This window comes from Cryptomeria japonica, chromosome 5, assembly GCF_030272615.1.
Source record: "Cryptomeria japonica chromosome 5, Sugi_1.0, whole genome shotgun sequence".
NCBI classification, from domain to species: Eukaryota; Viridiplantae; Streptophyta; class Pinopsida; order Cupressales; family Cupressaceae; genus Cryptomeria; species Cryptomeria japonica.
The window spans coordinates 465,063,255-465,085,814 of NC_081409.1; positions in this window are offsets into that span (position 1 = coordinate 465,063,255).

Consider the following 22,560-nt stretch of genomic DNA (forward strand, 5'->3'; position numbering starts at 1 on the left):
GATCCTATACTCAACATGGTTCAGGTGCCGGCATTCTGTTCATCACTCCTGAAGGACACATTATGCCAAAATCATACAGACTTATGTTTCCATGCACAAATAATGTGGCTGAATATGAAGCACTGGTCGTCGGCATCAAAATGGCCGTCGAATGGAAAATCACAGAATTAAAAGTCAATGGAGACTCACAATTGGTCATCAATCAAATCAACAACAACTATCAGACAAAGGACGACAAGCTACTACCTTACAAACGCATGGTGGATGACTTCAAACAGTATTTTGTGCACATCACCTTTGAGCAAATACCAAGGTTGAACAACAAAGCAGCCGATGCAATGGCTACAATCGCCTCACTACTACAAATTCCTAAGCAACAAAGTCGTTATGAGTTCCTGGTAGAGCAACTGTTCTCCCCCGCCTATGACCACTCTGAATCCCATGTTATATATGCCTTAACTGGTTCAGATTCTCCGTTATATGGACCAATATACGACTATCTCAAGCATAATATCTTACCCATTGACCAATCCCATAACCAAAAACGTAACTTTATCCGACAAGCTGCCCATTACACCCTTATCGCTGATACCTTATATCGTCGAGGTTTAGATGGTACTCTTCTTCGTTGTCTTGATCGTAATGATTTTGATTCAGCTTTACACGAGCTTCACGAAGGTATTTGTGGCACACATTCGAGTGGCACTACTCTTGCTAAAAAGCTTCTACGAATGGGATACTACTGGCCTACAATGGAGAAAGACTCATATCATTTCGCCAAGAAATGTCCTAAATGCCAAATCCATGGCAATCTGATACATGCACCAGCACAGGAACTGCAACCATTTACCACATCCTGGCCATTTTGTCAGTGGGGATTGGACCTGGTAGGCAAAATACATCCTTCATCTTCAAATGGACACAAGTTCATCATAATTGCCACAGAATACTTTACCAAATGGATTGAAGCAGTTCCCATGACCACAGTGACTGGGAAACAAATTGCCTCTTTTATCCTGAATTATCTGATCTGCAGATATGGTATTCCAAGTTCAATCGTCACAGATAATGGACGACCTTTCAAAAACCAAGATGTATAGGAACTATGTGAAAAATTCAAAATTCAACATCGATTTTCTACACCATACTATCCACAAGGAAATGGTCAAGCAGAAGCATCTAACAAAACAATCCTAAAAATTCTCAAGAAAACAGTGAATGATGCCGGCAAAGATTGGCATGTACAACTCAATCCAGCACTCTGGGCCTACAGGACCAGCATTCACACACCTACAGGGGCAACACCATATTCATTGGTATATGGATCAGAGGCTATTTTACCCTTGGAGGTAGAAATTCCATCTCTTAGAGTCTCTTTGAAAGGTTTGATTCCAGATGAAGAGTATCGAGTCAACCGACTGCAAGAACTGGAACTATTAGATGAAAGACGCCAACATGCTTATACTCATCTCAAAGCATATCAGCAATGCATGTGTAGGAGCTACAATCATAAGGTCATTCCTCGCAACTTCAAGGTTGGTGATCTAGTCCTCAAAGAAAATCCAAGAAACCAGCAAGATAGAGAAAAGAAAGGAAAATTTGAACCTAACTGGTTGGGTCCCTATGTCATCATTTCAGTCTATGGATCAGGTGCCTATCAGCTAACAAATTCTGAAGGAGATGTGCTTGATGATCCAACTAACAGCATTCATCTAAAGAAATACTATACTTAAGGTAGCCTAGTGCACGGCAAAAGCCAAAAACAAACAAAAAATTCAAAAAAATCGAGAAAAAGCAAAAAAATATAAAGTACAATAAAAACAAATGGTGAAAACTTGGTAAACAGGCGCCCTTGTGAAAGGCCGGCTCCGTTATCTATATCCATACCATTTTATCCATCAAAACACTATCGGCCATCGCCCGACACTTAGCATATATCTATCCAGGACATACTTAGCGTAGTCACTATCCTGAGTTATTCATCTACCGCATTTCACCATGGCTTGGAAATCACTGTACATACTCATATCCAGAAGAACACTCATCTAGGGACATTAGACTGTTCAAAAACTTGCAAACATTCAAGACATGCCAACTATTGCAAAACTCAGACATATGACATCCAACAAACACAACTACACTACATCACAACAACCAAAACACGAACAATACACAAGAAACTTAAGGATGGATGATTTTCTGAAGTACTAAATGTTGCATTATCGCATTAAAGTCTTGATTATTTTGCATTTTGGACTTTTTAAATAAATTGGAATCTTTTCCTTATCTCATCCAAAGCTTAACAGCCAGAGATCATGAGGAAATTCCAACATTTTCTTAGTCTTCTGTCTGGGAGACGATCACTTGTATTGTGTGAATATTTGCCTCGAGATGTGATCCATATCACTGAAGGCCTGATTCCATTTCACGCATATAACTGATCTAATCTTGTATGTTTACGCAATACGCACTCAGGTCGTCCTGGTTTAATTATACCTTGACGCTTGTGCTATCTTGCAAAATCAAATATCATGTAAATTTTACTCAGGTCATTATGGTTCAATTATACCATTATGCTTGTATAAATATTCAACATATCCAAGAATCGATAAATGCTCTATGATGATATTTACAAAGAAAGCAAATAAATGGTTATATCGGATGGCAAATACAGAATGAGAGATGCTCCAAAAACAATTAGTTGCATTTCATTTTACAATTAGTTGCATTTCATTTTACAATTAGTTGCATTTCATTTTACAAATTAGTCGCACATCATTTTACACTATTATCCCATATCATTATTACATCATTATTACATCATTTCATATTACATGTAACATCATATTAAATCATACATCTCATTTTCAAGATACATCTCATAGCATAAACACATTACATCATATATGTAAGCATTACATCATCATATGAAAGGAAGTAGCACACATAAAATGCATCCATAAACACATCACATCGATCAAAAATGGTGCTCCGTATATATATATCTCTCAAAAAAATGATCAAAATCTACAAAATGTGTCTCAAAAATATGTCTAGTACAAAGAATGCAAAAATCCAAAAATACAATGGAGACCATGTCTCTCAAGTATGACTATCCCCTGATGGAGATGGTCTCGCTCTGGATGCACCTGCCCCTGGATCTCCAGGAGGATCCTGCCTAGCTCCAGATACACTCGCCCCTGGATCTGCAGGAGGGTCCTGTCTCACTGGCCCTGTCACTCCTTGGCTCTTCGATCGTGTCCCGGCAGTTCGAGATCGACTCGATCTCGACTGTGCAAAACTCGCTACACGTCGCTCTCTGGGTACTGCATCCTCATAATGCCGCCTATAATACTCGACCTCCTGTACCCTCCAGGTCATCTCTCTTAGGGTGTCTCTCAATGGACCACCCACCGCTGCTCTCTGTACACTCCCCACCTCCTCCTCTCCTCCCACTGCAGCCAGCACCTCCGTCACTCTACCCTCTCTCCCGGCGCCAATGGCCAATCCTCCTCTCCCCCTCTCAATCCTGCCCTATCGTACTGCCCTCTGCACACCTCTACCTCTCCTCCTCCCTCTATCTCCTCCATCTCCTCCATCATCCCCATCATCTCCCCCGTCTCCCTCCTCTCCATCTGAATCGAATGCCGGTCTCATCTCCTCTGGATCTGAGATCCTAGCCACGACCCGAGCAGCAAATAAACGAGCAAACTCCTCTGTCATCCCAACATCCTGTATCTCTGGGGCATAGTCCCAGATCTGTCCGGCCAACCCTGTAAACTCCTCAATGGCCACAGCACTATCAATGGTCGGCCCCCAATCGGCCACATCCTGCTGCCGCCGTGCGTACAAGCACGCTCCCTGCGGAATCCCTTGCTGCCTCCCGAACTGCCGCAAAACTCGGGTAACCAGAAACCTCTCAATAACGAATGGAGTCCTCCCGATCAGATACCTCATCATAAAAATGAAAGGCATCTCCATCCCATCCTCTGCCCACACCTCACAGTCTGTATACGGTCTCCAGGTGACCGTATCTATATCGTCGAACACCCTCCTCCAGTGCTCTAGTTTGCCCAGCTTACGCTGGACAACTAGGCCTCTATAACCATAAGCATAAGCCGCCCCTACGGGCCTATCCCTATCTGCTAGTGGCCTCGCTGCTGGAATGTGCTCCCAGCACCATACCTGTAATAGGGTCACCCCTGCTGATAAACTCCCATATCCAAGGTATACTACCTCGTGCAGGCTCCTGTAAAGGTGGGCCGACATCGCTGACCCCCATGCAAATCTCTGGCCATGTGTGACCATCTGCTCCAAAACCAGCCCCCATCCCACTGAAAATCCCTTTGACCTGCGATCAGGACAAAGGAATCCTCCAATGAATCCTGCCAATACAGATGGCAGCGGTGCATAATCTAAGTCTAGGAACTCCTGCCACGGTATCTCATAGCCGCAGACACTCTCATCATGGAATATCCGGCGCAGTGCCTTTGTGTCGCCCTCCTCCGTCTGCTCATAGGGCAATATAGCTCCTACCACAGGAATGCGCAGAATGCGATAGCAGTCCTCTGGTGTCACTGTCATCTCTCCCGTGGCAAAATGGAAGGTGTTTGTATCACTGTGCCACCTCTCTGCCAAAGCCGTCAATAATCCCCGGTTCACAGTGAACCGCGGCATATCAAGAAGTGAGGTCAATCCGCATCGCTCAATAATATCCAAGTCTGCCTGTGACAGACGTGGTATCAGCGTCCATGGTCTCGGGAATCTCTCCCTCGACTGCACAATACCCAATCGCTCCTGTCAACAAACAACACATATCCAATATCAGTTTCCACATCAACACAAAGATATCAAAATAAAACTTACATCAAAAACATGAAACAAATTTGCTCATCTACATCAAGTTCGAAATCCTATCATTTCATATCAACTTGTAAAACAACTCAAGTTCTCAAAAACCATATCAAAACTTGTAAAACAACTCAAGTACCACATTCACAAACTTGTAAAACAACTCAAGTTTCCCACCCATATCAAAACTTGTAAAACAACTCAAGTTTCCAACCCATATTGGCTTGTAAAACAACTCAGGCTTTCATACACATTTGAACTTAAAACAGACAATGCAAATAATCATGTTCTGATCAACACAAATAGCTTGATATCTATACATAACTTGGAAAATTGCACATCAAAACAAGTTATACAAATACTCATCTTGGATACATACATCAAAAACACGACAGGAACGCAAAAACACAACTTTTCAAAATCTGCCCAAAAAAAAAAACAAAACAAAATTTTCATGGATGCGCTAAAACAGACCTGAAATGCGCTAAAATAGACCCACACGCTAGGCTGCTTGTCCTACGTGCTAGTCTATCTGCCTTCTGCGCTAGATTTTATCTATGCGCTACCCTTTTCTACTCATGCGCTACCTAATTTAGCCTATGCGCTAGACACTGTCTACGCGCTAATATTTTCCTCCCTTGCGCTACCCAAACTACCCTATGCGCTAGACTCTATCTATGCGCTAGTCTATCCTCCCTAAGCGCTCCTCTTTTCATCCTATGCGCTAGGTTCATCCTACGTGCTAAACCCCTTTGCCTAGGCGCTACCCTTTCAGCCCTATGCGCTAGGTTATGCCTACGCGCTAAACTCCCTGTTTCACGCGAACTTCTGCGACTCCTATGCGCTAGGTTAGTCCTACGCGCTAACCTGTTCCTCCAACGCGCTACTAAACGCATTACCTGCGCTATTCTACGTGGACGCGCTAACCCCGGTGCCCTATGCGCTAGCAAATTATTTCGGACGCAACCCCTAAATTGATTTCTATGCGCTACTGTGTACTTCGTATGCGCTAATCTACGTCCTAGACGCGCTAAAATGATTTATCTGAACTTTAAAATTCAAAAAACAGCTAAAAACGACAAAACCAAAAATCAAAAAGAGGTCAAAAGAGTTGACTTACTGGTGGTCCACGCGCTACTGGTCTTCGATATCTCCGAACGCGCTCGAAACGGTGTCTGTGATAGGGAATAGGCATTTTCTTTCCAGAGCCAAATCTCTTTTCTTCAAAGTCAACAAAGCACAAATGACTTTAAATCAAGCCCTTTTCCCCTTTTATAGGAGGAAAATGAAATTAGGGTTAGCTAACTGGGCCTGTAATATGGTCGTGGTCTCCCCTATACCAAAACATTTGTAATTTATCGGGAGATGAATCAATTTACACACTTTCTACATGCATGAAATCCTACACATCATACGCACTTCATCAATTTAAAATCCAAAATTTTCCAAAAAAAATATATTGATTCATCTCCCGAGGGGGCATCACATCAAATATCGAATCTGGGGCATCACATCAAATCTGGGGCATGGCTTGCAAATCAAAAGAACGACACAAAAACTGCATTTGATCATAAATTATGATAAGACATCATTTTCTTTGAAATAACATGTGCACACACGTCACTTCAAAGAGGGGCAAAATGTAGACGTATAAAAATGACCATATTCCTAAATGAATATTTTATGTTCATTTCTCTATTTAATTAAATCCAATTTAATTTAATTATCCACATTCCTCTATTTAATTAAATAAGTTATTCAATTTATTTAAATAAAATTCACTATACCCATTTAATGAATAAATCATTTTATTCAATTAAATCCCCCTATCCACTTTTAATTAAATTCAAATTTAATTAAATAAGTTATCCCAAATTGAATAAATCTAATTTATTTAATTCCTCCAAAATTGTAACCAAATTGAATGAATTAAATTAATTCAATTAAATCCTATTATCCCCTCATCCACTTGCAAAATCCCAAACCCCTTTCTAATCCCTTCTAGAATCTTCTAACCAATTCTAATTAACCTAAACCCCCTCTAAACTTTGTCACATCCCTAAGCAAAGGGAGGTCACTTCTCAAATGACCCAAAGTCTTGGATAACCATTGAAGGTTTTCAACCTTCAACCACCAAAACCCTTAAAGTCTTTGAAAACCATTGAAGGCTTCCAACCTTCAACCACTTAATCCCCAAAGTCTCCAATAACCATTAATGGTTATTTCAAACCCTCCCACATGGTTAAAACATTTGTTTTGACTCAACCTCTACCCAACCCAAGGGTCTCATCAGGCCTTTAATGCTTTGACCATGATTATCTCTTAATCATTTGCACAAAGGTTTATCCTTGGATTAACTCCTAATCCAGTGGGTAATCCTAACTTAGACTTGACCCTTAGCCTTTAGATAACCATGAGGTCTTCTCAAGCCTTTAATGCCTCCAACCTCTTTTCTCAACCCAATCCTATGTTGACACTTGTCACCATTTTATTGGTGCCAATTGTGCACATGGATCCCCAACTTTCAAACCTGGCCCTTGATTAAACCATTCAATCTTGACCATCCATTGCCCTGTTTATGCTATAAATAGAGCTCTCATTCCTCCATTCTCAACAATCATCTTTCAAATTTGAAGCATCGCACGTATGCTCAAATTGTTTCAAGCTTTCATATCATTTTATGCTCATCATTTAGCCTCTCTTTAGATCAGAATTAATCATGAATATGCATGCTAGAGTAATTTATTTATCATTTTAGTTCAATCATAGACTAAATATAGTATGCTAGGATAGTATTCATACTAACCCTGTCATCTTATCATTTAGTTTATTGCATTTTAGTATCACATATAGCTTAACATTCATCTCATACTAAAATCGATTAAAAATCTCTCTCGTTCTCATATTTGCCATCCCTAAGACATTTTGCTCAGTAATCTGAGAGCAAAACATTGGTTTAAGGGACATTGTGAGATAGAGAACCATGAGACCCTCCTTGGGAAGCTGAGTAACACTACGTTACTCCATAGCTTGCATCAAGAAGTCCTATGTGTGTGTGTGGATTAATATTTATCGTAATTTTTCACATTTTAAGTTTTATTCACCCACTTTTCCCACATACAGTAATATGCCTTCATGACTTGTATAATATTGATTTTGCGCATGCTTTGTTGTGGCCTTATGCGATTTAGATGTCATGATGATTTTTTTGTTGCTATATGTATTATGCTGTGACCGATGCATAGATGGATAAATTTCATTGACTTTTGCTTTATTATGCAATGGATATACTAACCCCCAGTTCTGATTTATGTATGATGTATTTCTTATTGTATGATTACTGTTTGACTATATGTGTGGGGGAATCAACATCACATTGCTCATTGGGAGAAGATGTTCCATTGCAATATTCGCCCACATGCTTGTGATGTATGGATATATGTATATTTATATATGCATATGTATCATTTATGGTTGTAGGGTTGCAAGTACTAAGGCATTCATTCCTCCCGGGCAACCGGGTGCGAGCTCCCCTAGCTTGACAAGTGTGAGTGAGCCTCTTCCCAATGGAAATATGTGGTCAAAGATGTCATTAGCTCCCACTCGCACACTAGGACTAGTTGATCGCTAGTATTGTCATTGGTCTTGGCAAGTTTCACCATTTTGTCATGTCGTCTTGGTATGTGAGTATGTTGTATGGTGAGTTGTGCGTTTGATTATGTTCACTTGGATTTCCTTAATAATGGTTATTTTAAATTATTTAATAATGTTTACTTTGATTTATTTAATAATGCTATTTTGATTTAATAAGTTGACATTTGGTATTTTAATAATCCTTGATTATTTTGTTATTTGTGCTTTGAGTTTAATTTAGTGTTATTTTGAATTATTACGATTTAACAATTTTTGAGTTGTGGTGATTAATTATTATTTAAATTATTTTGCCTCAAAAATATTTATTTGTTTTTGGTGATAGTCAACCTATTCTGAATAATAAAATTAATAAGGGTGAATAGTAAAACAATTTCCCTTTTATACTTATTTTGTTTGTATTTACTTTTTTTATATTTACTCTTTATATTCGCTTTTATATTTGCTTTTATTATCATTTAATTGTTTTTTTTTTTTTTGGCAAGGTGGCAATGCCACTTGATATATTTTATTAATAATATATAATTTTTACAATATATTTAAAGATTGATTCAAATTTAGATCCCAGAGAAAAGAACCAACAAGAAAAACTCCGGCCATTGCTCATCAACATGGCTATAGAAGAGAAATAGTGAACAATCCTCTAGCTAGAGCTAGTTACAAAATAGAGATCAACAAAGGAGCATGCAGGCTCATTTACAAATAGGAGCATCCAAGCTCATTTTAGAGAATAGGAGCATGCAAGTTTATTTACAGAATAAGTTCCTAGGATATCTTGAAGACCCTGCAAAAAGAACTCCTACAACCAAAATTGACAAACCAAAAGAAGCGACATACAAAGATAATCATGAAAACAATGCCATGCCAAAATTTAAATGGCATATGAAGGACGAATTCCCAATATGAAAATAAATATCTCTAGATTTTGCACCAGAAGAGAGTACCAAACACACGAACAACATCAATAACAACCAAGTCATCATTAATGAATGTCAAGTGATGATCGAGTAAAACAAAGTTCCTCAAATCAAAACCAAATGGAATCATGAAAAGAAATACCTCACCAAGAGAAGAGAATATCAACTCCTATAAATGAGCAATCATATAATAAGAAAGATTAAATACTCAACTCTCTATAGGCTATACTTAATAGGTTTGGGAAGCTCATCAAATCACACCCCAATTGAGAGGAATCAATAAATTTTTTGTCACAACCCATATTAGCGAGGCAATCAGCCAATGCATTACCTTCATGATAAATATGTGAGATGATGAGGTTCTCAAATGTATCAATAAGAGTCCATATTTTCTCAAGAATATATCGGAAATGCCAATTATCAGCTTTTCTTGCCTTACAAGCATTAATGACAATAGCCGAATCATCTTCAATATGAAGGTATTTGAAATTCAAATCCTTAACCATAACAAGACCTTCTAAAAGAGCACAAGCCTTGGCCATATTATTTATGCCAGAAGAAACTAGCATATATTTTAATGCTAATAAAAAACCCAAATGATCATGAAAAACTATCCCTATTCCTGAATCACCAGGATTTCCACGGGAGGAACCATCAAAATTCAATTTACAAAAAGGGGCATTAGGAGGATACCATTTTATGGAATTTCTATCTACAAGTGTTTTCCGAATCCTTGGAAAGGTGGGTGATACAAGAATTATGATACTTTCCCAGGAAGAGATCATAAAATTATCCCAGGAAGAGAACTCTAAATTCATATTAAAATATTTATGAACATGAGCATTAACTTACTCAATAATACTTCTTTCCAAAATCCAAGGAATAGCCAATAAATCCGATGAGTCACATCTAAAAATGCGCTTGTTTCTTTCCCACCAAATGGCCCATATGACTGAAGAGGGAATTATAAACCACAAACAATCAAATAGAGAAGATGAATACAAAACTGGCCAAGACTGAAACATGTCCCATAAAGATAAAGGTAAAGGGAATGAAAGAGATATTTTTTGGAGGACAAAATGCCAACAACTACTCGCAAACTCACAATGAAGAAAAAGATGATTGACATCTTCAAGAGCTTTACCATATAAGACACAAGAAAAGGAGGTTGCAATATTAAATTTGACTAAACGGCCACTAGTCAAAATTCTATTTTACAGTGCAAGCCAGGAAAAAACACCAACTTTAGGTAATACTGAATTATTCCAACAGAACAAACAGGCACGATGAGGAGCATTTTGATTGGCCATTTGTTGAACAACAAAATATCCTTCTTTAATAGAGTTGTTTCCTGATTCAGAAGGGCACCAGATAAGTTGATCTTTGATGTTAGAAAGGAAAGCCACTCGGTCTTGCAAAACATATTTAAAATTTTGAATTTCTTGCAAGGACAATGGAAGAGTAGAGGGATCTTTCTATGAGACCTTGTGAGAAAATAGATCAACACTATCTACATAATCAACCAATCTAACTCCCCATGATTGAGAAAGAATAACTGAAGTAGAAGCAAGAGAATCATGCTATGAAAGGGGGGGAAAGTCATTCCAGGAGTCTTTCCAAAAAATAATATCCTCCCCTGAATGGACCCACTAGGAGAGAAAATTAGAGACCACTTCCCTACATGAGATCATAAAGTTCCAAATAGTAGACCCCTGTGGAGGATTGGAAATTGTGAAGATCCTAGTAGGATTCTGGGAATCCAAATACTTAGCCTGCATAATTTGGCACCACAAAGATTGGGGCTTAGTATACATAGACCAAACTAGTTTGTCCCCAAAAGCCTTATTTCTTTTAGATAAGTCCTAAATCCCAGCACCACCAACTTGCTTGGAAAGAGACATCTTGGTCAAAGAAATCAGTGGAATCTTTTTATCTTCTTTCATGTTATTTTTCCAAAGAAAAGATCGAATAATCTTTTCAATTTGGGAGATGACTGATCTGGGAGCTTGAAGAATTGAGATATAGTAATTAGGAATGGTAGATAAGACCATTTTAATGAGAAGTATCCTACCTAAAAGAGACAACCACCTAGCCTTCCAAGCAAAAATACGAGATTTAAGTCTCTCAATAACCGAATTCCAAAGGGAAGACTTGGCAAATCCCATAAAGAAAGGAATCCCCAAATAGGTAGAAGGAACAGAGTCTACTGGGAAACCTAAGATATTCACAAGTCTATCAACCACCAACTGAGGAGTATTAAAAATGAAGATCTTGGATTTATGGGGGCTAATCTGTTGGCTAGATCCAACAGTATAAGTATCCAAAATAAATTTAATATGAGTAGCCTCTTGAATAGAAGAGGACCCAAATAAAAGTGTATCATCAGCAAAAAGGTTATGAGTGACTAAAATATCAGAGTTAGGAATTAACACCCCTTGCCAAAATCCCAGATCCCTTTGCTTAATAACCAATCGACTAAAAGCTTCTTCCATAATGATAAATAAGAAAGGAGATAAAGGATATCCTTGTCTAACACCTTGGGTTGAAGAAAAGTATCCAGAGGGAGCTCCATTAATGATGAGAGAAAATAAAGTAGTAGAAATACAACTCTTGATCCATTTACACAAGCTTTCTGAGAAACCAAATTTTCTCAAAACTTTGAGCAAAAAAGCCCAACAAACTTTATCATAAGCCTTCATCATATCAAGTTTGACCACAAAAGCTGGGATATTGGACGAATTTATGGAATATAAAGTTTCATGAGCAATAATTGCTCCCTCATGCATTTCCCGACCCAGAAAAAAACCTCCTTGTTGAGGAGAGATGATATGAGGAAGGAGAATTTTAAGTCTTAAATAAATAGCCTTGGTGAAGATTTTGTAAATAGATTTACACAAAGAAATGGGTCTAAATTCAACAAAAGTTTGGGGATTCTTAGATTTTGGGATAAGGGCAATATAAGTGATGTTAATTTTTTTAAGGATATACCCACCCCTTCTAGACTCTTCCAAAGCCATTAATAAGTCAAAACCAATAAATCCCAACATTTTTGAAAGAACAAGATAGTAAACCCATCCGGACCTGAAGCTTTGTCAGGGGCCATGGAAAAAACAACAGAATGAAGCTCATCTAAAGAAAAGGGCCTCATAAGAAAGTCATTATCCTCATGAGAAACAAGTGAGGGGATAGATTCTAAAAGCAAATCCACATGATGATCCATAGAGGAAGAAGAAAAAGAAGGAGATAACAATTCCTTAAAAAAAGACACCCCCTCCTCTCTAATCTGTTGATCTGAATTAAGGACATAACCAGACTTAGAATCCTTAATACTAAAAATTGTAGAAACAACTTGTTTAAGCTTGGCTGTAGCTTGAAAGAAGGCAGTATTCCTGTCACCTTGTTTAAGCCAAACCTCACGAGACTTTTGCTACCAATAGATTTCAACTCAGGAGCAAAGGATCTCCTCGTAAGCTTGCAATTTCTTTTGAGCATCATTAGTGGAGTAATTAGTGCCATGTTTAATAATCTCCTCACTAACAACCTTCAAATCATTGGCAATTGCCTCTTTTTCATGAAAAATATTCTTAAAGACCAATTTATTCCAAGCCATAATTTGAAATTTCACAGATTTCAGTTTGGAATAAAATTGAAACATCTTAGTAGCTTTGCAAAACAGAGCACTTATCCACCATTGCTTTAATAAAGAAAGAAAATGAGGATGAGTGAACCACATTTTCTCAAACTTAAAAGAAGGTCTAACAAAGGGAACAAGATCCAATTTATCAAAATTGAGCAAAATTGGGAAATGGTCAGAATCTGAGGAGGTAAGAATCTCAGAAGAAAAGGAAAAGTTGCTCAAACGTAGGTTTAGGGAAATAAGAAATCTATCAAGGTGAGAGGCAATTTGGCATTTAGATCTCCTATTAGTCCAAGTGAAAGAACCATTAGAAGGGAAAATATCGAATAACGCACTGTCTTGTAGAAAGGAAGAAAAGTCATCAATAACCTTTTGAGCTGTAGGACTACCCCCTCTTTTTTCATCCTAGGAAAGGAGAGCATTAAAATCACCCCCAAGCACAATAAAAAAATCATCATATCATAAAAACAATTCAGATAAGGAATCCCATAAGTCGGTTTTATCTGAAGGAGAAGTCGGACCATAAATATTAAATAGAACAAAAGAGACTTCAAACCAGTCAACCTTTAACAATTGCCAATGAGAAGAAAAAGATAACATCTCAAATTTGACTGATTTAGGATTCCATAAAGTTATAAGACCACCAGAAGCACCCAAAGAAGGAACATGAACAACTTTCCAAAGAGACCATTTGGAAATTATGTTACCAAAAGAATCCTAAGAAAGTTTAGACTCTTGCAATAAGATGATATCCACTTTTGAAGAATCAAGAAATTTCTTGATCCTTCCCCTTTTGTCAGGGGCATTTAAGCCCCTGACATTCCAAGATAAAATCCTCATTTATCACAAGGAGAAATTGTTATATGTTTTGTTACAATTCTAATTCGAAATAATCAATATGTGTGTTCTATGATTTTATTTTTGAACTCCCATGAAATAAAAATTGGGGGAAAAACAAATCTAAGTAATATGAACAATAATATAATATCACTTGAGGAATATTTTATTAATAAAAACTAGGGCATCTTGTTTTTGGGGAAAATAATAGATTTTCCCATGAATGCATTTTTTGGCTATTTTCTCTTTGGACAATTTGGGGAAATCTCTGAAATTTCTTCTTGTCTTCTTTCTTGCCATTGAGGAATTTTGGGTTACATAGTTTGGATTGGCTGAAAAATTTGAATTAGAGAAGATTGGTTGAGGAGATTTTGTGGTTGTATTGGAGGCAAGCAAAGATTTGCTTCAGACTTCTCCTCCATCACATAGGGTAAAGGTAGGTTCTTTTGTTTTCTTTTTCTGTTCTATTTCATTTCTCTGCCATGTTTTTAGTATTGGTTATGTTGTCATTTTATTGTTTGCAAGAAAATATATTGCTGTTATATCTATTTTTGATTGATACGATTTTATTTAATGGAAGAATCCAAAATTTGGGGGTTTTATTGTTGTAAAATTTGAACTTCTTTTATTAGCTGTGAAATGTATTATGTATTAAATCCTCCCTGTGAAGTTGAATCCATTTGGGTTATAGTTAAATTTGTTTATGCTCCCCTTAATTGACAAGGTAAACAAATGTAAATGCACCCCCTGTCATGAGTGTTGGACCAACAACCTCTTTTGTTATCTATGTGGGGGAATTCATTTTAATTAAATTTAAATGTTTTAAAAAAAAAAGAATTGTTGTTAATTCCCTTTTTTGATGAATTGGGGTTGGGCATCGCCCCACACCACATATCATGGAGTGGTGCAAGCACCACCCACGATATGGGGGTTGTGAGATAGCCATTCCCCATAGGGTGGGGGGTGCAAGAACCACCCATGATATGGGTGTGGTGGGAAAGCACCACATCCCATATCATGGGGAGGTGTCTTACACCACCCACATTATGGGGATGGCTTTAAACACCTCCTCCTAGCAGACTATAAAATTTGCTAATAATTCCATCCTCTCGCATCAAGTTAAAATAAATAAAAATAAAATAAACATGCCAAAACAATTCTTTAGCATGAAATTTATGATATCGACTGTGCCTACAACACAATACAATTTGAGACAAATCAATCTGCTATATGCAGATTTATATGCTGTCAAATTTAACCCTGTTGTAAACGTCAAAATTACACCTTTCTGGAAATGATTGTCAACATGTGATGAAGAATTTGGTACTTCCCCAACATTACAAATCTCAATACTTATTCTTTTATTTCAGCTGTTACATAAGTATGATTTCGTTAGTTACTTAACTCATTCATTACGAATGTCATTATGATGTCTTCAAGTGCATGACACTCTTTACCTAATAGTGTCATTCGATTTGATACTCTTCTTGATTTGTCAACTACTATATCATTGTGTGTACAAATGCTTTGAGTTGTAAGTATTGATGATTGTTAATATTTCGATCATGTCTCCCTGAGTTTTATTTAGAGGAGTTTGTCTGCAATTTGGGAGCCCACAAGTGTTAGTGCAGGCTAAGCATGAAACACTCGCTGCCCCAAACTGTTTACTTATTTATTTCAGCATTAGTCATGTGTCAAGAGTTGGTTGTTTTAATCCCAGAGGCCATTTTAACTGTTGTCACAGTTTTGATTTGGCTAAGATTTCAGTTTGCTCTTTTATTGACATATGGGTTTTGTTTCTTGTATGCCCTCATGATTGTTCATGCCATGACGATATCTTTTTCTTTGGTTTACTACTTATTATTGGACAGTGAGTGTGGAGACACTGCTGAGTTGCTTAATTTTGTTGTAGCAGTCTTATATTTTGGTTTTGCACTCTTTGGACAAGAGGCTCGCTTGCATTTCTATTAATGTCAAAATTTTCTTGGAGATGTGTTTGTGCATGGTTATGTTATGGCATGTTATTTATGTCATCTTGCCTTATCTTTTGTAGAGCCTCTTGTGTTATTGATACAGGTCCATGTAAAGGGAGTGGGCTCCTTTATGTTATAGTGGATCATGAGAGATGGGCTATCATGAGGTTCCTTGTAAGGATGTGTGAAGTCCATACCTTGTGGGCGTAAGAGAGTTTTACGTATTATAATTGAGTGATAATTAATTAATGAATGGGTACGGGTAGCTAGTTAACTTAAAAAGATAATAAATTTACCAGTGCCTCATGACTTAGTCCGAGGGAGGATGTTCTAGGATGAGCATGGGAAGACTGTGGAGATGGCAAGTCAATCTCCCTTGGTCTCTCTCCCAAGGTCGAGATGGTCCTGCATGCCCATAGACTTATGCCCCATTTTTTTTTGGCATGCAATGACACTCCCTTGTACATATGAGTCCCTTGTGCTATTTTTATGTTTTGCTTTATGATTACGAGCCTTTGGAGTTTGATGCTTCTTGGGTTGTATGGTGGTATATTTGTGTATGTGGAGTGTTGAAGTTAGTCATTTGGTCAAGCGTCAACCTAGGCTAGTGTGTGAGTGGGACCTAGTGACATCTCCTAGCTCAGGGGGTGGTTCCTAGTAGGCTCCACATTGGCTGGGTGGTTGGAGTTTTTGACATTGGGGTTTTTCCCTCTTCTTTGGTGTTTTCTTCATGCATGGACTTGGAGTTTTCATCATGCTGATTTTGGATCCTTGGAGCAAATTTATGTATTGGATCACTTCATGACTTGCGATACTTTTATCATGTATTAGATTAGGAATGTTGTATAAGAAGTGAGTTAATCTCACAATTGTATTACTATGTAATAGAAACCTTCATTGTATCCATGATTATTCTTTATTTTAAACCTTCAAATGAAAGTATTATAAGTTAGTAATATGTAAATAGAAAGAAAGAAGAAAAGTGTATACTTTTGCTAGTAATGTCTTATCATTTGTCAGCCATGTATTCCCTTGAATTGGATAGATAAAACATGAATGGATTTGTCATGCATATTATTCGAAGTAGTTTAGTTAATTGTAATTACAATGTGCTTATAGAAAATTAGTTAAATCGGCAATTCAATCATTTATGTGGTATTAATATGTTGGATAGTAATTGTGTAGATGTGATTTCAATGCAATAGAATACGGATATTTATTACTTTCTTCATGTTATATCTTTGACAATGAAAATGAGATAATGGTTGAACATTCAATATATTAATGTGAATATGGATGTAATTAAGTAGATGTTAGTATCTTGTTATGAGATTAATGATTTGGACAATGACGTTAAAAAAAATCCCTCTTAGACTATCAATGCTAAAGCATGGAAACACAATATTAATTGATGACATAGTCGGAATCTAGGAACCTAGAATAACACCAAGGCTGAAAATTATATTGAAACTCAGTAAATAAATATCATTAAGAACTAAATGTGAATACATATGATCGTGTAAAGGCTGCAATAAAACTATCCTTTCATAAATAGTATCAATGAGCATGTAGTTCCATAAGAAGGTTAATGTGCATTCTTTTGGTGATAGGGTGAGATAAGTTAGTGGATGTGTGATGCATTATGAAGTGGACAACATTATAGAAGTAATCATTTTAGCCATAGTATCTCATAGTTGTCATGTTAAGGTATAAGTATAAGAGATTAAAATATATGCATAGAGCTAAGTTCAAGGTTGGTCAATATGGTATCTTATTATTATGTTCAAGATAAGGATAAGGATATGTATTCATAGGTACCATGCATTAGCAAGGTTTTAACATGTAGGTTGTGATATGCATATGGATATGTAAGTTTGTGGTAATGTTTGCATTGGGTTCTCAAGTGGAGCTAGTGGCTATAAGGAAGTATTTCGTACCTAGTTAGTGGTAATTGAGCAATGTTGATGATAGCATGCATTAAGATTATTTGAGGACAACATTAGTAGCATATCATGTGAAGTGTATGATATGGGTTAGTATGCATACATGAACTTGTAGTTGTGTTCCATGATAAGGTTAGATCATTAGGAACATAAAAGTGAATTATCATGATAATGGTAAATTAAATGTATTGATCATAAATCATAAAGGATGTAGGACTAAGTAGTGACATCAATGCCCTAGGGAAACAATGAAACCTTGTAAATATGACTTCACTTGTGTTAGTAATGTAATGCATGAAATGACAGTTAAGCACTTAACATTAAATTAAAACTATTGAACCAAACCAATTCTTAAACATAATGTCTAGTTGTGTTAAATATAAACCTTATTTGTAAACAAAAAAAAAATCATCTCTCTTTTGGACCCAGTTGTAATAAGTTTCCCTGGGGTTTGTTGGCAAATGCTACACATATAAAGAATCTTCATGAACATAAATAGACCAATTATTACATTATTTCATGGAACATAAAATGCTATATGATTATTTGTACTATTTTTTTATGCACACAATACATGGGATTCCATAATTGATGATGTCTAGTCACAACAACCATGGGGGAGAATGAACTTATGTGGCTAGTGAGTGAATATTCCAAGGTATAGTACATAACCATAGAAATATAACATCTATAATACTCTTATCATATTTTTCACTTCAATATATCACATATGTTTGGCAATATTACATATTTGATTCTTGTAATTCCTAATTGGATGTGGACAACATGCCATGCTAATAAAACAATGTGTAATATAGAGTACTTGATTATATTGGATGAATTCCCACTTAGGTGACATAACCTCTATAATTTTTTTTAATGATGATCACACATATTTTAATGATTAAGATGAGTGGAAAGACCTTCCTTGAGGTGAATTTATAATATACTTTGATGAAAGGGTAGCACCTTACCTATTTTTGTTATCATTTTAATTTGGATATTTTAGTATGAGACAAAATGGAACATTTATATTAGAAATACTTTTAAAATTAGAATGGGAAGATCCTTTTCACAAAACTAACCTAATTTAAACAATATGTACTTTCTAAATTTACAATCTATACTATTTTTTAGGGTATATAAGGCATATATTTTAAGCATTCAACATAAAAAAGCTTAAAAGAAAACCTATGATAATGGTTCTTAGGCTAGGGAACCAGGGGATTGAACATTTCTACAATGGATGTTATTTTTATGACTTTTGAGTAAACAATCTAAATGGTTGTCATACACTCTAACTAGAAAAAGAGATTGAAAATATGTGAATAGACTTAAAAAATGACAAAAATACTTTACTACATTTAATTAGGAATCATGTGCAAAAATACAATCTCTAACTTTACATCTAGTGCAATGCAAGTATCTTGATACATGTTAAACAATATTTAACTCATATAAACACAATAACATAAAATGTTTCAATAATAGTTTAGAAGAAAAATAAATATTACTAAATTCCATTGAATACATTAGTTGAATAAATAATCTAAGTGCTAAGAGAATTTATTTGTAAGTTTTTATAAATATGTGCATGTTGTTTGAAAATAATGTAGTAATACCCTATTACATTAAATCCATTTCCTACATAACCTATTAGAGAAAAGCATGCATACAATTTTACATAATCACCATTATGCAAATATAAAATAGGTAAGCCACAAGATAGCACAAGATAGACTTTGGGAAAACCCTCACGAGGGAAAAACCTAACCTCCAAAAGCATCCATACTCCATAATATTATTCAACAATGTAACAATACAATGTACTTATAGAGTTAATGTGAATGCTCTTGAATCATCAAGCCCTCTGATGGATTATCCATGTGTCAAAGAATATATCCATACATCCCATGCCATGCTTCACATATGAAATCCTCCAAAGGACCCAATACAATGATAGCCCAAATCACTGCCCAACCTTAGCCACTAAAAATGTGCTTTCTTTTATAGAATCAAGCTCACTCAAATATAGCCAAGTGGTAAAGTAAACCATGTGAACACAATACCATTGACCTCTCATTTAATATCGAGTACTAAGTTTTCACTTGATTAAATATTTTTCCCCAATATTAAATAATTACATAATATTACAATGTTATAGCATAACTCATTTAGTGGCCCCAAGAATATTCCAAATAGAATCTCTACATGATGCACGTCCATCTAGGTTATCCTAGGTGCAATACACACATAATAATAAAAAAATATTACAAATATTATGTAAGGTGTACAAAACCTTAACCCAACATTATCCCACCTGTATACATTGCATAAGGGTCAATCAATGAAATACAACATCATAGCCATTTATAAAACCACATGAATCTCCAACATGCTCTCATGATCCATTAAGATACTTTCAATAAAACCAACTGACCACCATCTCAAGCAAGAAATACTCTCATCCTCCATTATGCCACCTATGGAAGAAAAGGAACAAGCCAAGGTGAAGATGCACCAATCCAAGAAGACAAGCATCAAATCAAATGTGATAACAAAGGCTCCAAATTGTTGTCATAAAGAAAAAACTTGATTATAAATGACATCCACAACACATGCCAACACATCCAACCATCCATACCTCCTAGGTATAAATAACATCAGTAAAGTCATGCAAACATTATATCAACCCATAAAACCACAATCAAGATCACTATATCAAAACCTATCAATGAAGTATGCACATATATAGGAACTCCCATTGCATGGGTAATACTAAAGCTGAAATGAATCTCAAAGTCATTCAAGTCTACCAATCAATGCACATATCAAGGTGTGATAAATAAATCAAAACATGAAGTACCAAGAACAATCACAATGATCCATGCATGCAACTCAAATGCTGTATACTCTTCCATAATATGTCACCATCCTCCCAAATCATGTGAGCATAAATCTCATGGAAGAAACCATAGAATGAAGAGAGACAACTTGTAAATAATAACCCATCCTTCTACCAACACCTCAAAGAAGTATTGTTATATCAAGTATGATCTCCCCCCAAAAAACCCAAATGAAAAGCCATAACAACACCCAAAGATCCATTCAATCTCTTAGATTAAAAAAACATATATATCATGTAATGCCAACATGGATGTAAGCCTCCCATAACTAAGAAGATCAAACTCAAAGTAACCATTCCCAATGAAGTAAATCATCCCACTAAACTATCTCCTAACATCCTCATAATGATATCATAATAACAACATATGCACAAGGAGAAAACCAATACCAAACATATCTCAAAAGAATCCTCTAGAACTAACAATATATCCATAGCTCAAGATCGATATCTATAAAAAATAAGAATAACCATAATGCACCTAAAAGGAATAATGGAAATACCTCTGAAGTAGTAAATCGTTGAGTAGATGAAGAGTAGGGAATGAGAATTCTCAGATCAAGATATCCAAGTCATCATGACATACTCTAAGAAAAATCTCCTCTCAAGTCCATACTATGTGAAAGCTTGTCAATATTCCTATTGAAACTATCAACCATCTCAACACAAGTCTCTAAACACAAGAGAATACCAACATTGCCTATGTATCTAGGAATCAATGAGCACTTGTAACCAAAGAATCCATGCGAAAATCCAAATGCAACATAGCACATGAAGTGATCAAGCAAATGATCATATGCTCAATTCAAAGAGAACCACCTAAGATCAATGTCAAAGATCCAACTAGGAGATCACATGACCCATATGAACATGTCAAATAAATGTATCATGCCAAAAATTCAAACTAGTAATGAAGAGTGTACCATGACATAAAATCAACCATCCTATCAAATAAGGATAACATGTTAAATGAAATAATAAAACCACATCTTAACCAAGGAGTCTGTAAGTCCTCCACGATGTCAACCATCTCCTACTAGTGAACTTACAAATGTGAAAGACTATTCTACAACAATAGGATATAAGTATTCCTCCAAACATCTACAACACTATAGAAGATCATCCACCATTCAATGGTGAATCCACGTCATTGCCAACAACTCTTATTGAAATATGATACTAAGTCACACATTGTATCATGAAAACCATCTCCTAAATTAATATCATCTAGGTCTACACATATACAACTGAATGTAAATAATATTAAGTGTGACCATGATCACCGAGCCAAGAGGATACATTCAACTTCCAACAAACCACAAATTAGGAATTAATCCTACTACGTAAATACATCACTATCAAAAGATCCCATTGAAAAGTGTAACCAATGAATAACCAAGCTATCATGACATCATGATAAACTGCATGCTACATGTCCCACCACCAACTATTTGGGTACTATAAACCATATCCATATTATCATCTCAAAAAGAACATAACAATGCACTAATGACCACATACAAGGCCACATATGAGTCATCCCACTGCGATAAAATGGGTGGCCTATCCATAAAATATCATAACTCATAAATTAAAACATTGAAAACATGAAAACTTATCATCACATTAGCAAATTGAAATTGAGATATCAAAGAAGATAATCCTATCAACCAAATGAATCTTGCACCAAATAAACCTTAGATCTCATTTTCCAAACATGTCCACAACCAAGTAACATAGTCAAGGAACCAAATAAGCATCAAGGAGATAAGAAGAAACCTCCAAAAATCAAACCAAAACACCAATGAACAACCACAAATATGATCATGTTGTTTGTAATACCCCA